General features: G+C 38.8%; 1 protein-coding gene across 2 annotated transcripts in view; it reads right to left on the bottom strand.

The window, feature by feature from the left end:
• The window catches only part of adrb2 (adrenoceptor beta 2), a 95281-nt gene that overhangs the window by 23988 nt on the left and 52558 nt on the right, over positions 1-18735 (bottom strand). The window contains exon 2 of one of the 2 annotated variants that reach the window (XR_001729957.2): positions 12720-12824. The exons of the other annotated variant lie outside the window; for it this stretch is intronic. The gene's annotated coding sequence lies outside the window, so the exon portion shown is untranslated. The remainder of the gene's footprint in view (positions 1-12719; positions 12825-18735) is intronic. 2 annotated transcript variants of the gene reach the window in all.

Below are 18735 nucleotides of genomic sequence, written 5' to 3'. Positions count from 1 at the left end.
GAATTGTCTGGTAAAGAAACAGTATTTGTGGCAGGATTGACATTTTAATAATAGCTATTCGTCCTAGTATCGAGAAGTTTTTATATTTCCATTTCTACAAATCTCTTTTTATTTTTAGCCAAAGTTGCTCATAGTTGTTTTTTAGCAGTTTTGCATTACTCGGTGTTAATGTCACCCCTAGATATTTCACTTTATTTTCTATTCTTATTCCTGTTTTTAGCTGTATCGATTCTTTTGTGTTTCTGTCCACGTTTTTAGTTAATATTTTTGTTTTTTGTTTATTTAGTTTAAAGCCAGCTACTTTGCCGAAATTTTCTATTTCATCTATCCAATTGGTTATGCTATCTTTTGGGTTTTCAATAATGCATACTACATCGTCCGCAATTAAAAGTTAATGAAGGATATTCCAGAAAAATAGACATTGAAAGAGGTGTTAAACAGGGATGTCCTATATCACCAATGTTATTCACAATGACTATAGAATATCTAGCAGACAGAATTAAAAATAATGGTAGAATAACAGGATTTAGGACAGGAAAGGAGGAAGTGAAAGTGAATCTGTTTGCGGACGATTTTTTAATAATCACAGAAAATCCATTGGATACCTTGAAAGAATTGGAAGTAATATTGGAAGATTATTATAAAATCTCAGGTTTACGGATAAATATGACAAAATCAGAGCTGTTGGGGTTTAACCTGGGGAAAGGAATTTTAGAAGAGATCCGGAAAAGAAAAGATATACAGATTGTAAAAAAACAAAATTAAATATTTGGGAATTTACTTAACTAATAAACCAACAAGGATTTGGGATTATAACTATAAGAAGACTTGGAATAGGATACAGCTGCAAATGATTAATTGGAAGGATAAGAACTTAAGTATTTCAATGAGAATTAGATCAATTAAAATGTGTATACTCCCCAAATTATTGTATTTGTTTCAAACTCTACCATTGGAGATTTCACAACAAAAATTTAAAAAATGGGATGGAGAAATAAGGAAGTGGATATTTGGAGGGAAAAAATCAAGAATAAGTAATAAGGAGCTGTATAGATCCAATAAAGAAATAGGATGGGGAATACCGAAGTTACAAGAATACTACGAAGCATTCCAGCTGAAAGCGTTGTTGGAATTAGTAGAGGAGAAGCAAGAGAAGTGGATAAGAATAGAGAATGAAGTAAATAAAAATAAAGGAGACAATGGAATATTTACAATAAAATCTAAAAGAGGGAATAGAAAAAACAATAGGCCCAAGGAAAATAGCATTAAAAATATGGGGGAAATGGAAAGAGAAATGGATGCCATACTTATCAAAAGAAGCCCCGATAGGTAGTTTAAGAAATAATGAGGACAGGAGTATTATAAAAAAAATTGAAACAGATGGGATATAGTAAAATTAAAGATTTATATAATGAAAATAAGGAATTAATGGAATGGAACCAATTGGAAAGATTAGGGGGTGGGATAAATTGGGTAACACTAAGAGGTATCTGGGAACAAATCAAGAAGGAAGAAAGTAATGAGGGAGAAAATATAATAGACAAGATATTAAAAGAGAGACTTGGTGGTAAAAAAGGATTAAATAAAATATATGGAAGAATGATAGAAGATAAGGAGTCTATGTATAGAATAATAGAAAACAAGTGGGAAAAGGAAGAGGGCCTAGGAAAAGAAAAGATAGAAAAGATAGTCAATGGTTTAAATAAAATAAAAATAGACAAATATAAGGAATTAGAACTGAAAATAATTACAAAATGGTACAGAACACCAATTCAGCTGGCACACATGATTCAGGGTTGAAATCCCAAATGTTGGCATTGTGGGAGTAGGGAGTCATGGTACTCTCATCTATGGTGGGAATGTGAAGAGATAAAAAAATTCTGGAAACAAATTCTAACCCAGGTTGAATTACATACTAAAACCAAATTTGATATAAATATGCAAATTCTGTTAATAGGGATATATGGGGATAGAAGAATTAAGGACCAAGACCAAGACTTAATGATGATAATGTTTAGAGCCGCACACGCAGTAATAGCGTGGGGGTGGAAGGATAAAAAGAAATGGACACTTGAAAAATGGCATGAATATATATGGGATCAAATACAACTGGATATTATGGACATTATAAAAAACAAAAAAACATGGTCAGACAAACAGAAGAAAATTAAAGAAATATGGACTCCATTTAGCAGATGGTTACAGATTGTTAAACCATATGACGAAAGTTGGAAGAAAAAATTGGAAAGAATGGAAAGAAGGCTCATGTAACAAGAAAATAAGGTTTACGTTGTCAACAGGGAGGGGGGTGGGGTGGGTGTGGGGGAGGGAGAAGGGAATGGAAAAGGAAAATGTAATTATGATTATGTATTATAAAATAATGATTAATAAAAATTCCCTCTGGGGAGGGGAAAAAAAACAAAAAAAAAACACAAATACATATTCCAACAGACATAATTTAAACACAATAGCTATGACTTCTCTACAGTAGGGTTATGTAAAACAGTTTCATTTTTACAGTGACCAAATGCTAGTGTCATGTCAGCATGAGGAAAAATGTTGCAGAATCTGACTTTGTTGATATGAATTATAAAACAGCCACTTAAACCACAGAGCACCCACATAAAACAACACAAACCACATTGATAGGATATACCAACTAGAAACTTAATAACCAATAACACATTTATTTGAACTGATGCCAGTAACGAGGAATAACTTTTTCCCTTTGGACAATGGCTTTAAAGCTTTTCTGTCATCGGTACATGCAGGCATTATTTCATACTATAGTTTACAATATTAAAGAACTTTGCAAGTAACTGAAGCACTTATTCAAGACACATTTGGCCACCCAAAGACACAGTTTTAAATGGGATCCTTTGAAAAATATACCAGGCTCCCAAGGAGAAAGCATTTTAGCTCCCCAATTTGATTGTCATTAATTAAAGCAGTTAGAAAAATCCAGGGTGGCCTCAATAAACAAGACATTTCAATAAAATGCCCTCTCACGGGATTTCATGTGACTCTAGCCTGAATCGGGTATTTTTAAAACATAGTACAGGGTGTGTGAAAAAGAACTTCCTATTCACCATTTAAATTAAATGGTGAATAGGGAGTTCTTTTTCAAACACCCTGTATTTTGGATTGAAAATATTCAGCTCAGCTAATAAAAACAGTGTTTCAGATTTATTTATTTATTTATTTATTTATTGGAGCAGGGGAACAAAGACAATACACACTTAGCATTCTTTTCATGTAGTGATCCTGCTATTTGTGGAACCATAGCTAATGGATTTTCTAGAGTTTGAATCTGCAACCTCCAATTCTCCATCTCTTACAGATGAAAGGATACAATTTAGCTAAAACTGCTGAACTATTCTGCCACAAAGAAACTTCTCAGCAGGCTCTTTCTCTACGCGACTCCCCTACCCACCCAATGCTCAGTACATTCTTTATCCTTCTTCCTACAATTCCCACAGGCTACAGCCACTAGTTTCAAGATCAAGAGTGCAGGAAAATAGTTTCCAAAGGGCAACGTTGTCAATACTGTAGCAATGAAAACAATCTTTGTCGTCTGAAGAACTACCAGGTTTGTTGCAGCAGAAGCTTTTGTAGGCTATAGCCAGGGTGGTTCAACCATCAGGCAAAGTAAGTGGTTGCTGAAGGTGCCATCCTCTAGGGGGCACCTAGGGGCATCTAGGAGGCCCTGTTGAAGCACTTCCACCCAGACATGGCCTTCCTGCGTCTGCGGCCGCGGCCTGGCCTACACGGCGGCCAGGCCATCATGGCAGTTAAAAGTGGCACCGAGGTGCCTTCACTTTAAAGCAGAGGTGCAGAGTCACTTCCTTCAAGAGCTTCCCAAGCTTCAGTGGTAACCCAGGTGTTTTGGACTCCAGTTCCCACCAACCCCGAGCATCAGCCAAAGCAGTGAGGCTGTTGGGAGTTGAAGTCTCCTCCCTGGGGACGTGGTCTGAGGAGGAGGCAACTCAAGTTCAGGCGTGGCGGCCGCAGCTTGCTCCCAGCACTGGTGAGGAATGGAGGGTGGTGGCAGGGAAAGCAGGGGCCAGGGCAACGGGGGTGCCTATGGAGCGGCCAAGGCGGGCAGCCCCTTCGACCCGTGGTGCTTCCTGCAGCAGCCCCAAGTCCTCGCCTGACTCCCGGGGTGGGAGGGGTTCGGGAGGGGGTTGAAGGAACTCTCTGAGTGCTCCTGGGAGGGCTGAGTTGCGGCCTCCTGATTGGTTGCTTCAGATACCTGGGCTTGAGGGAGGAGAGAAGAAGTGGCTGGAACAGAGCCAGCCTTGCGCTGCCCACTGCTGGACCTGTGCCCGGTCACCCTAGCGTATCCCCACCTCTGCACCGCAGAATTATTGCAGTTTCACACCACATTAACTGTCACGTCTAAATGCCATGGAATTCCAGGAAGTGCAGTTTGGTAAAGCACCAGACTGAAGACTTTCTGAAACTCCCAGGATTTTATAGCATTGACTATGGCAGTTAAAAGTACTGCCAAGTTGCATTTGTTTACTTTACAACAGGCATAGGCAAACTTCTGCCCTCCGGTTGTTTTGGACATCAACTCCCACAATTCCTAACAGTGAGGGGCAACCATGTAAACTATTTGCTCAACTATCTATGGCAGGCATGGGGCAAACTTCGGCCCTCCGGGTGTTTGGACTGCAACTCCCAAAATTCCTAACAGCCAGTAGGAGTCCAAAACACCCAGAGGGCCAAAGTTTGCCCCATGCCTGATCTAAGGCAAACAATTGGCATAATAAAGCATACTGGGTTCAAGTTAACTAGTAAAGAAAGTGGGATGATGGTCATATGGGGAGTCAAGGTTCTTCTGGACTCTTGGACCGGTTCTTAAACACGCTTCATGTATTCCAAGTAGACTGAAACGTACTTGTGGATTATCTGCCTTGATATTCTGGGTGATATGACTGTGTGGAAGGACCCTCAGGGCTCTTCCTGTGATGACTCATGGGCCTTGTAGTCCTGTTCCTAGTACTATTGTGGCAGACGAAGAGGAAAACATGGGGTTTTCGCCGGTTCAGCAAGAGCCGGAGTCTCTTCACCTGCAGGATGTTGATGTTTGCCCTCAAGAATTCAGCCAAACAGGCCTTGGGCAGAACTCCCCCCCCCCCCCGTTTTCCAGGAGGGAAAATTATTCTAAAGACAGGGGAGTCAGGGAGGCTAATCGGAGAAACCTGAGAATCGCTGCCAAACAAATGGCTGATTAGGTCTGCTTCCCTTGGGAAATTCTAAGGAGTCATGCATCTGGACAGAGTTGGGTTTCGCTTCTCATTCTCTAGGGAAAGAGTTCTGTTGGCGGGAAAACGAGACCCAATATAGGTGTTTGGCGCGAGGGATTCTTTGCGGAGTCAATTGATCAGCTTGAGGAGAGAGATCGTGTGTGGACTTCGTAATCCCAGTTCCTTGCTTCCCGGATCAAGCTTCAAGCCTTGCCTTGTCTCACGGTTTTACCACGGACTCTGTTCATGCTTCATGTTCGTCTTGCCTCCAGTCACGAATCTAGTCAAGAATCAAGTTTATTTCCAGCCTTGTTGTCAAGTTTCATTGGACTTTAAAGACTCCGTTATTTCCCCACACTATTGCTTGGCAAAGTGTGTGTTTCGGTCAAGTGGATTAAAACTTTGAACTCTAATATTTTATATTGGACAATACATTTCTGGACTATATTTGACCTCATTTGAAAGGTCTGCTTCTGAACTATATTCTTCACTTGTTTTTATTGATTTTATATATTTCTTTAATAAAGATATTAGATAGAGACTGGCCTCTGTGAAAGGTTATTGGTGCTCTGCAGCCAGGGTCCTGACACTTCCACACAGCCACATAACCCAGAATATCAAGGCAGAATAACCCACAATATCTGCTTTGAGCTGGGTTATCTGAGTCCACACGGCCCTATATCCCAGTTCAATGTTTGGTGCTAAATTTGCAAATATAGTAATTCCTACATAACATTACCATGTATTGCAATGCTTTTTCTGTTGATTTGTTGTAAAACATGATGTTTTGGTGCTTAATTTGTAAAATCATAATGTAATTTGATGTTTAATAAGCTTTTCCTTAATCCCTCCTTATTATCCAACATTTTCGTTTATCCAACGCTTTTATTTTTCAGTGATTGGTTGGGGGGGGGCAAAATTCTGTTCACTTACACTTGAAAATTACTTAGGGCTGTCCCTGGCTATAGCCTACTTCACATGTGTTATATGATATCCAAATTTTAAAATACGAAATACAGTAACTTCCTTATCCACAGATTCAATAACCACTTTTACCCATACTCCAGCCCCCCCAAATGTGTATGTTTCCAATGAAAGCATAGTTCAAAGTATGGTCCATGATTTCAGGTATCCATCAGTGTCCTGGAAAGTATCCCCCATGGAAACAGGAGCTGTACAGTTGGCATCAAAAATAACTGCAGAAAAATTAAGACTAGGGGACATCGTTTCTTAATGAAACAATGACTTTTGAATTTTTTGTGGAGCTAGAAGGAAAGTAAATGTTCATGGATTTTCTTATGAATCTCTTCCTGATCCCTAGATTGTTCTAAACTTTGGATGCCAGATCTCTCCTGCTCTCAGGCCTGTAGTGAGGGGGGGGGGGGTTAGGGGTTCAACCCCCCCCCCCAAATTTCCAGGTTAAAAAAAAACCTGGTTTACTCATGAATTTTAACTGGTTAACCAAATCCCCTTGCTAAGTCTATGAGACGTAAAACATTAAGAGTCCCTCCAGGCACTATCTCAAGCAGATATTGACAGGTCTGAACCCGGGGGGAGGGTGGATCAGGGGTTCAACCCCCCCCCCCCCCGAAATTTTCAAAACCCCTCCCGAATTTTTTTTCTGGTTACGGCCCTGCCTGCTCTGCACAGGTATTCAGAGACAAATGAGTAAAGAAGGAGAGCCTCGAAGGAAGAAGTTGTGAGTGGCAGGAAGAAGTAGCCTTCTTCCACTAGAACAGGTCTTTAAAGAGAGCAGGTTCCCATCTTTTACAGGTTACAATAAGCCCAAGACTAGAACGTCCAAGCAGAAAGTTAGAAGTACTTTGTTCTTTCAATCAAATGAACTGATGTACCTATGCCTTGCGGGAGGGGGGGGGGTAATATCAGAGAACAATGCGCCCAGAGATTGGAAATGTTACATTTTGATAATACAGCTTTTAGAATGCCTGGCCCACCATGGTCACTGGCTACAGTTGGGAGAAACTGAGGAGCTTGACTGGCTGACAGTACAGAACAAGAGCATACCACACTGCACTTTCTTTGTGGGGATACAGGTTCTATTTGTCATAAGTGGGAGGGGGGTGGAAACAAAGGTAGGAATTCTGCATTTGGGAACAATGCTACAAGAATCTGAATTTTAACCTCACAATTCAGATTGCCACAACCTGGCCATTTCCTGGTTGGTGGAAAGTAAGGGAAGTAATAAACAAATGTTCAGCTGTTTTCTTATAATCAGATGCAGGATTTTTTTGAGTTCCTTTGGGGTGACTGGCACAGAGCTTTTACTCTCAGTAAAACAACTGGACTCCTCTTTCCTCCTATCAGGAAAAGGCCAGGTTGATGGGGTGGTTGGGGCTTCCGCTAAGAAAAATTGAATTGGGGTGGGATTGGGTCATTGCATGGTTAGTAGATAATTCCACAATGACTAAAAAAGTTTAATCTTAACAATCAGGATGTCAATTCACTACAGGATGTCATTCAGATCATTAGTTGCACTTCAGTTCTCTGTCATCTTTTAATGTTTCCCCAGAACTTCATGGGAGCCATCTTAAATTATGTTAATTCAAGATGAGAAAATGTTTTTAAATATATTTTACTAGGAAAAGAATTGGTAGATAATGTGTTCACTTTGTGATTTTTCTTCCCTTACATATTGTCCTTCTCTGGCACACCTCCCAGTCTTACAACCTGCTCAGGTTGTCTCTATTTCTCTTGGTCAAGCTACTACCCTGTTTCCCCTAAAATAAGACATCCCCAGAAAATAAGACCTAGTAGAAATTTTGCTGAATTGCTAAATATAAGGCCTCCCCCGAAAGTAAGACCTAGCAAAGGTTTTGTTTGGGATCGGTAAATGTATGTACCATAGAGTGTTGTACATGGAAATAGTGGTAGTAACAAGAAATTCTTGATAGGATTCACAGTTTGTCTGGCTATGCTGGATTGTGATTACAACTACTGTACAGTATATAATAAATGTTCATTTTTTTGGTTCAACAATAAATGTGAATTCTTTTTCATGGAAAAATAAGACATCTCCTGAAAATAAGACCTAGAGCATCTTTGGGAGCAAAAATTAATATAAGACACTGTCATATTTTCAGGGAAACACGGTATTTTGGGTGTCTGACATCAAGTTATCTCATAACAGGCATGCCTTCCATTTGATCTCTACCACCCAGTACCAGGAAGTGGAGCAAAAGAGCAAAAAGCCCCATGATTCTAATAGGGCAGGAAGCCTAAGTCTTGTCTCATGCAGAGGAAATGTGGATTTATCTTCTCTAATGCTGCATGTGAATTTCCAACATGATCTAACTCCAAGAATGTCTCTGGGTGACATATATGTGCTGGAGGAAGAGGCAAAGCAATTAAAATACTGATTCTGATGCATAATAATAGCACTATTAATTCAGACGTTTCCAGGTAATTGGTGTAAAAAGATGTTATTGTTTCATTTATGAGTACTTATGCAAGAGACAACATGGTAAGTAGTTGATCTAATATATTAAGACTTCAGCACTGAAGAGGCCATTATTTGTTAATCAAATAATCTGTACCTAAGATATTCTCTGTGGCTTCTATTGTCTGTTGAAGAAATCTAATAGGACAGCAAAAAATAAAAATTACAATTAAAGAGTTATTAGTGATTGGCAGCAAGGAAACTGATATCTGTTTTTCAAATACAGTAAAGACATTTACCATGGTACCATAGAAAACACTGTACCAGACTAGAAAGCAGAACCAGATTTCTACCAATAACAAAAATTGCACAATGTAAATGCACCCAGAGTAACATATGTGAGAAATCCTTTCTACCTAAATATTAAGAAATGTTGATCTTTTCTCTTCCATATTTTTCTTGATGTTGATTCTTCCCAATAAAAAATCGGATCTTTTAAAAAATGGACCCATACTGGAACAACCACTCACACATTCTAGTGGTGTTACAATTACATAATTGTTAAATTACATGTCTAGCTCTACCTGAAATTCTCTAGCCACGGAGAATGCAAAATCAAGCTTCAAGGAATGGTTGCTAATATAAAGTAGCTCATTAAAATTTTACTTTTTGTTTTTTTAATGTTGTGAACTGCTTTGCATCTCAATCAGGCAATAAAAGTAGTTGTTGTAGTTGTAGTTGTTGTTGTTGTAGTAGTAGTAGTAGTAGTAGTTGTTGTTGTTGTCGTTGTCCTTGATTGAGAGTTCTGGGAGTTGTAATCTAAAAAGGTAATTTCCCATTGTTTGACACAAACAGAATTTTAAAGCATGATGTGTGCACTAGGACCGATGTAGTAATGAGTTAATTATTGAAATGAAAGTAGGAGGCCTGCCTGCTCTCCAGGTCCAATGACTACTTGTTACAGAAAGGCGGTTGCTATTATTAGGTATTTATTTGTCCCAACATTAGTGTCTGTTGCATTTCTGTTCTCTCCTATCCCTATGTTGATGGGTATGAAAAACAACTATAATCTCACCTCCAAATGATCAATCACCACTCCCTTCATTTAACAATTTTAGGTGGGGATGTGTACAATATTAGCTGCCCACACTCTTGCTTCAGAATAGTAGAAACAAATCTTGACTAAAGTTTTGACAAACAAAAGCATTTAGAGAACATTGTCTAGAGCCAGAATTGGATGTAGTACCAAGCCTCTCCAAGGGTTCTCACCTAGCTTCATAGCTTTTCCAGCCTCAAATTGCCAAGCTAATATAAAAGGAATCCAAGAAGTTCTATTATTGTTTGCTTTTACATCATTCCCAAGGTGTATTTATTAATCACCCAGTGAGTTTCCATACCTGGACAGGAAATCAAACCTTGGTCCCCAGAGCCATAGTGCAATGCTAAAACCACTACACCACACTGGGTCTTTCCAAAAAGTGCACTCATATACAGTGACTCTTTCACACCACTAGACAACTGTTAACATCTAGGCATGATGCTAACAAAGACTCCAAAACCCACTTGCCTGGTGGCAGAGACTCAACTCAGTACTGAGACTTATCTATGAACCTGACTGTGTGCTCCTTTAAATTTCACTCTGTTCAAAGCCTCAAAACTGTGGGCATTTTCAGAGAGAAGGGTCCTTATATTAGCAAAGATAAGGCTCTGCTGTTATTTTGTCATTTTCTCCATGATAGATTTTTCACTGTAAGAAAAAAGATGGAAGAAGTGGTGGAAAACAAGAATGGGTTGCAAGGGGAGAAAGACAAAAGTCTGAAGCCCTTCTAACATTCAGTTACTGAAATTATGTTGATGAGATAAAATCCTCCCTTAGCCTTGAATACAGGTTTAGTTTCTGCCATTATCACTGAGCTGGAAAAATAAATGTCTTTTGATGTTAAGATTACAGCGTTTCACTTCTGTATTATATCTATCTTCTTCACATCCATGCTCTGTTGTCACTGAAAGAAGAAACTCAGAAAAATGAACTCTTTCAAACTCTAGCCTATGGCTTCCTGTTTCTGATCAGAGATCATACTTTCTGAAACTATATAGGCATATGCACATACATGCACACATTCACATTTCTCCCCCTCCCTGTCTGCTGTGCTGTAATACAGGGAGAACTGGAGATTGACGTGATGTGAACTGTTTCCCTCTCCTCCAGCAATCTCCACTAACTTTCTGGTAGTGAGACTGAGGCAAAAGCAGGTGAGGTGGGGGAAAACTCTTCAGCTTCTGTGAGTTTGAGCAGAACTATGAAAAAACAAACACTTCTTCCCCATTAATAACTTTCTCTACCTTGACCACACAAATGTTGCTTGGTCACATGTGTCCCAGACTGCATCTGTGAAATATTACAACTATGCAATTTAATCTTTAAAAATATACCTCCCTACACATCTACAGATATTATTATTTTATGGATTGCTGCATTTGTTGCTGCCCCAATTGCTGCCCAATACATGATCAAAAATATGTTATCTAGGCATTTCTAGGTTCTTCTACTTGACTCAACGTATGACCTACAAATGACTCACCAGTAGAAAAGTGTTATCTCTAGTAAACAAACAAGCAAACAAACAAACAAATAGTGGGTCTATATGTAGGACTATTGTATGGGTCCTGCACCCAAATCCCACAAATGTGGAGGTCTGACTATAGTCTCAACTCTCTGTCAGAGTGGTCATCATAATCTGTGAAAAAAATGAGCTGAAAGGTCTACTGTATTTCATGAGGACCTTCCCAAGACTGTATAAGAAATACCATCACAATATAGTAAGCTTGATCACATTTTTCATTCAGACATTACAGTACGCCATGCAACCAGGTTGACCTTCAAATTCTAGGCATCACCTGTTACATAATAAACTGAAGGTAGCATGATGCAACACCTTGCCGAGAGCCCATTTTCTAAAATATAAGTGCGAGATAGTAATAACCTAGAATTCCAGTAGGCAGAGCCCATGTAATACCCAGACTGAGGATTCTCTTTGGCTAGACTGAGGACTATAATTCCACCATATTATTCCCACAACCTTTTTTTGGCAGAGACATTGCTTCACAGGGTTGAGAAAAATTGGATTTTGTTTTGGCCAAGAATTTTGACTGCTTCAAAAGTCACATTTTTTTAAAACTGTTTGTCTGACACTGGGAAACAGAGTTCAGCAAATATTTTATTGATTGTTATGGTAATACCAGAAAGTATGATCTCTGGTTAGCTTGAATCAGTCAAGGAAGGAAGAAAAAAGTCAAAATTGACTAGGAGGGAAGAGAGAATTTTTAACAGCAACATCCAGTTGCTTTAAAAAAAGAAAATATTTCAATGTCTCTAAATCATTACTGTTGTTTTAAACCTGAAATGATCAAACATTCAGTGAATCACAATTTAAGAAGAACCATTTGTTTAATTTCTGCATCCCTCTATTTTGTAAAAATAAAGCATTATTTCAACCAAGACACCATTTTAGTGAAATAAAGAATCAAGACAAAGGAGAAGGAACAATAATATTCTTCCTTCCTCTGTTTCTGGAAACCATTATTATCAATAAGAGGTATATTATTTTTATACAACAGGTGATGCTTAGCATTTTAAAAGTCAACTTGATTGCATGGCTTACTGTAATGTCAGATGAAAAATAATGTCAAGTTTACCATATTGTGGTGGCATTTCTTATATATTTCTTATATTATTGTGTAATAATAATATATAGTATTATATAATAATCCACTATATGAATAAGAACTATAATATTGAAGATTTACTGATAGAAAGCATAATGTGCTTTTTTTCAATTACAACATCTTCAGGAACAAAAGAATATAAACTGGAGGACTTCAATAGGAGGACATTATGACTCAGTTGTTCCAGGTCGGAGGATTTCTACTTAATCTTCTAGTACTTGTTTTTAACCATCTTCTTCTCTCTTCAACATTATGATCATAAAATCAAACTTTGTGGCAGAATAAAGGCATACAGACAACTTTTGGCTAAAAACTAAACTTTCTAAGAGCAGTAAAGGCTTGACCTGTCTTGGAGCAGAAAGAAGTACTTGACATCTTGCCTGATGAAAATCCATTCTCTCAATTGCTAAAGATCAAGGAGAATTGGCCTTCGATAGATTGGCTGTTTCCTAAAAAATGGAGAGGCAGAGGAGGAAGTAATGCTGGTACCAGAAATAAAAGGAAGAGGGGAAGCTGCTGTTCTCTATGATTGCATGAACAACTCTGCTTTGAGTAAGATCTACAGCAGTTCCCACAATTATGCTCACATATATATACAGTAGAGTCTCACTTATCCAAGCCTCGCTTATCCAAGCCTCTGGATTATCCAAGCCATTTTTGTAGTTAATGTTTTCAATATATTGTGATATTTTGGTGCTAAATTCGTAAATACAGTAATAACAATATAACATTACTGCGTATTGAACTACTTTTTCTGTCAAATTTGTTGTATAACATGTTTTGGTGCTTAATTTGTAAAATCATAACCTAATTTGATGTTTAATAGGCTTTTCCTTAATCCCTCCTTATTATCCAAGATATTCGCTTATCTATGCTTCTGCTGGCCCGTTTAGCTTGGATAAGTGAGACTCTATTGTATATCAAACCCGTTTCCATTAAGAACATTATTTGGCTATACTCACAGCATATGTGGAGAACAAAATGCTTCTTATCTCCCCCTTAAGCAGATTTGAAGTACAGGCAGTTCCCGAGTTACAAACATCTGGTTTACAAACAACTCATAGTTAAGAACGGAGGTGAGACAACAGGAAGTGTGATCAACCCCTCAGAAGGGAAATTCATTCCTGAAAGAGTTATCATACGGAAAAGATGTTGCCATTGAAGCTTTATCACAATCCTAGTTTCCATAACAAGCCAATTTTTCAAAATTCAATTATTACAGGAACAGAAAGTGAGGCGAAATCTTCTGAACAGGGGCACAGACAGCATAACAAACCCCACAGGGGTGTTAACCCTTCCCTGTGCTATCCAAAGCTTAAAAGTATCTATATTTGGCTGGAGTTACATATAAAAATGTACTTGTTCTCACTTATATACAAATTCAACTTAAGAACAAACCTATAGAACCAATCTTGTTTGTAACTTGGAGATCAATCTGACTAACCAGAGCTTGCCATTGAGAATGTCCCAAGGAGCCTCAAGCTATAAAATAGCCATTTATGAAACACCGCTTCATAATCAATGGCCATTCTGCCACAATCAACTTGTGAAGCCAGAGCATTCTCACACTGCCAGCCTTAATTGGATAAGCAGCTTGAACCATCTATATATAAAAGGTGTAACCAACCAGCTATTGAAATAGTGTTCTGCCTCTTCCTTATTTTACGCTTTTACCCCCTTCATCCTGAATTTCAGGTTTAAACTAAGATAAGATATCCACACTTCGCTCATCTAAGATTTACTCCTGTTGTCCTATGAGCCTTTTATTCTTTATTGTCAAAAGTATTCTCAAAAGTAGAGGTGATGGATCATAAGTGCTTTCCAGTATAGAATCTTAGTCAAAGGTTTGGCCATTCATCTGGTTCTCCTTTTCAGGGTCTAAATCAGCCAACCAGGACATGTGGCCCCAGCTTTCATCAATCCTCAGCTACAGATGAGAACTCTTCCCAGGAGGTGTCACCAGAAACTCCACTGTCACCTGAGCATGTCCTTTTGAGAGCTTTTGCTGCTTATGATGCTGCATTATTCTTCTGGCAGCAAGCAGAAGCTTTTGCCATGATAGAATCTCTCATGGTTTCCTGAGGTTGGGACATGCTCTGTACTTGTCTCAACTTGTTTGCTTGGCTCATACATCCTTTGGGCCATATAGGGAGATGCTGCTGTTGCACTCTAGTATGATTTTAGTATGCTTGAACTGTATACTATCATGAAATTCCTGTGACATATGATAGGATATATAAAAATAATTTTGAAAATATTAAGAGAGGAGAAAGTATGTTAATTCGACAATTAAAAAACCCAGTCCTTTTGACAAATCTTGAAAGGATAAGCTTGGGTTCTAATGTGTATAGAGTGTGCTCTACCATGGTTGGAAAGTTCTTTTGTGAAAGATTTATTTACTGTCATGTCCTGGTCTTTTGACTGCATGCAATAAATGTATTTATTAATAACAAGGAGTATTTGGTTAGTCACAAGAGTTTTAGCTAAAATGTATGATCTTCCAAAGTCACGCAGCCTAAAAAGTTACCACTGCCTCAGATAATGAAAGAAAATCAGAACAGAGAAGAGAGGCTGTGCCTGATGGAGATGCCACTTTAGCCTTGAAGCCGGTTCTCTCTCCCTGGATGATGTTTGACACAATGTTATGGATCAGGAGTGCCAATGGCTTGTGGGCATTTAAGCTCTTGCCCACTTTCCAGTGGAAGACTCTACAGCACGTAGGCCAAGTGCCTGTTTCTTGCCAGGATGAAGCTTTGGTTGGAGCGGGAACTTTAGTTCAACACAAGTCCTGGCCAGATTACCTCATTTAACATGAGCACAAAGAGGGAATACATGCCACTGCTGCCTGGATCATGATGTCTATTTGAATTATGTATTTTAAACTGCCTTGCCTTCAGAGAAAGAAGGGAGGGAGGGAGGGAGGATCAGCCTCAAATGGGGGTGTGACTATTCAAAATTACTATTTTTGGCACCCAAGAAAAGGCATGCAACTATTATGAAGTGACAACTATTATGCAATGAAATATGGTATTTCTATTGAACCTTCTTTATTATTATCAGAAGTCACAGCTAAAGTGCTAAAGCACTATAGCAATATCCACTCATTAAACATTAGGATCATTTTGTTTTGGTGCAAACATTCCTTTCTTCCTCTCTTGATCTCTATTCTGTAAACAATAGATGTTTATTAGTGGTGCCATCTAAACTATTTTCAGAATACAATCAGATAGTATTCATTTCATAAAATACTGGGTCAATGTAAACTATGAAACAGAAGAAAAAATGTGTTGTCGAAGGCTTTCATGGCCGGGATCACAGGGTTGTTGTATGTCTTTCGGGCTATGTGGCCATGTTCCAGAAGTATTCTCTCCTGATGTTTCGCCCACATCTATGGCAGGCATCCTCAGAGACTGTGAGGAATGGATAAACTGGACAAGGAAGGAAAAATATATATCTGTGGAGAGTCCAGGGTGTGACAAGAGTCCTTTGTCAGTTGGAAGCCAGTGTTAATGTTTCAGTTAATCACCCTAATTAGCATTGGAAAGGTTTGTTTCTTGCCAGGGGGGCATCCTTTGTTAAGAGGCAGTAGCTGTCCTTGGGGCTCTTCTGCCCTCAGAGTGTTGCTTCCCATCTACTGTTTTGATTATTGAGTTTTTTAATACTGGTAGCCAGATTTTGTTCATTTTCATTGTTTCCTCCTCCTTTCTGTTGAAGTTGTCCACATGCTTGTGGATTTCAATGGCTTCTCTGTGTACTCTGACATGATAGTTGTTGGAGTGGTCAAGCATTTCTGTGTTCTCAAATAATATACTGTGTCCAGGTTGGTTCATCAAGTGCTCTGCTATGGCTGATTTCTCTGGTTGAATTAGTCTGCAGTGCCTTTCATGTTCTTTGACTCGTGTTTGTGCGCTGCGTTTGGTGGTCCCTATGTATACATGTCCACAGCTGCATGGTATCCGGTAGACTCCTGCAGAGGAGCCCCAAGGACGGCTAATGCCTTTTAACAAAGGATGCCCCCCTGGCAAGAGACAAACCTTTCCAATGCTAATTAGGGTGATTAACTGAAACATTAACACTGGCTTCCAACTGACAAAGGACTCTTGTCACACTCTGGACTCTCCACAGATATATATTTTTTCCTTCCTTGCCCAGTTTATCCATGCCTCACAGCCTCTGAGGATGCCTGTCATAGATGTGGGCGAAACGTCAGGAGAGAATACTTCTGGAACATGGCCACACAGTCCGAAAGACATACAACAACCCAGAAGAAAAAATCCTCAGTAATGTTGAGAGTTGCTAGGAAATAGTGTAGGGTAAAGAAAATAACATGTGGAGGGTCTCCAAAGTATAATCAGTTTGAACAAGACAAAACCTGGGACTTTCATAGACTTTTTTTTCCATATGTGGAGAGCCTCATAGTCATTTTTTTCTTCCCAATTACAATTACAGATGTTAGGAGATTCCTTTATCTTTTTTATGCTGAAAAGACTAACATAGTGGTCTCATTTGGGCCCCATCTACACTGCCATTATAATGCAGATTGAACTGGATTATAAAGAAGTGTTCAATACAGTTCAATCTGCATTATATGAGTTTACACAGATCATACAATGCAGTTCAAACTGCCTTACGTGGCAGTGTAGATGGGCCTTAGACATATATTCAGAAATCTAAAAAAAAAGGAGTCGTTTTTGTGTTGTTTTCAAGCACATTTCATTGACAGGCAAGGGTTAACACACAACAAACTGCAAGAAATTTTCTAGCAACCATGAGAAACGACCCTATCATTTTATAAAATATTGTTGCCACAATCCCATGATGACTCAAGAGTCTGAGCCGAACCTCTTGTTACAATCTGAGATCAAACTATAGCTAAGCAGAAAGCAAAGGTGATCCCAAAGGATTTAGCTTGACAGTGTGAGTCAGTACATACGAACCAGCTTTGCTAACATAATAGAATTACACAGATTTAAAATATTGAACTCAAGTTACCAAGACAGGTTTCAGCATTTGCATGCATAAATGAGTGCTCAGGAATATGAAAAAAGCCCAAAGGGAACTCTTCACGATTACAACTTGCAATGCATGAGATGAAAGATTAAAGAGGTGGTAATAATGATGTGATTGATAATACTGGGGTCTATTACAGAAAGCATAATTTGCTATGTAAGCTTTCAATTCCGTCAAATGTATAAGAAAGTTTTGACTGCAGTTCACCTAGAGAGAAAACTCAGTAAGATCTATAGAACTGTGGTAGTATGTTTTAGAAAGCTTTAAATATTGGAATATTTCTTAAAAATCAAGCTATGGGTAGCTGAAAAAGTGAATACAGAGCCTGTGAATATGGAGAATATCTTCTTCTGGTCTTGTTCTATCCAAAATAATGAATTACGTATCATCATTTGAACGACTTGTCTGGAAGGTTGACACACTAGACAACATAATTTTTACTCCCCTTTGCTTAATTTTCTCTTATTCCTGGCTTTCTAATTTGTACTTGTAGACAGTTCTGTTAGCTATGAAATAGATGTGAGATTTCTTTTGGCCTGGTAAGGCTCTTGATTCCACCCTCCCTGTAGTCAATCACTTTACTGTCATGGCAGTCTGTCCCTTCTGACAGCTATCTCTGGGACCTTCCAGTCAGCCTCTTAATCTGGGACAAAGAAATGGGGCAAAATATCATGGTACCTTAAGGAAAGTCCAAACACAAAGCACTCAATCCCGGGAAATGGTCCTCGGGCATCCTGAAAAGCTTGGTTATAGCAGATTTTGCAAAATTGATGTAGGACATCCACCAGAAAAATTTCTTTTAATTTTTTTCTTATTGACTCTCTGAAATGTGTTGGACCTCATAAGCTCTGGTGCAGATATAAGAATGTGCACACAAACAGATTTTTTTTGTCATGATCTTTCCTCACCCTCCCTCCACCTTTAAGTTTGCCCTCTTGAACCCTGTTTCCCTTGGGGTCACTTGCCTGCCATGCTGCTGCCCACTATGCAATTTAAAGATCTGCTTAATTTCATAAACATGAGAACAAAGAAATGGTTGGAGAGAGTTCTCATGGTAATTTTTGTCCTCTCGTGCTTCCATTTAGCCACCTGTGTGTTTTTGGCTTCATTTGTTTATACCTCTCATCAGCTGTTTGAGAATAATAAAATGAGGATAAGAGCAGTCTACACCAGTGTATGGCAACCAAGTCTCGTGGCTTTGACTGCAGGGATATACAGTCCTCTGTAGCAACACATTTTCAGCCAATTGCAAATTTAAAGAGGACTTTTAAAACTTTTGTTTTCATCCAATTCAGCGTGCATTTTTTGTGAGCGTCATCTTGCCACCCCTTTTATCCCAGGTTCTTGCTG

Source organism: Anolis carolinensis, chromosome 2 (assembly GCF_035594765.1).
Source record: "Anolis carolinensis isolate JA03-04 chromosome 2, rAnoCar3.1.pri, whole genome shotgun sequence".
In the NCBI taxonomy this organism is placed as follows: Eukaryota; Metazoa; Chordata; class Lepidosauria; order Squamata; family Dactyloidae; genus Anolis; species Anolis carolinensis.
This window is presented reverse-complemented; position numbering and strand designations above follow the sequence as displayed.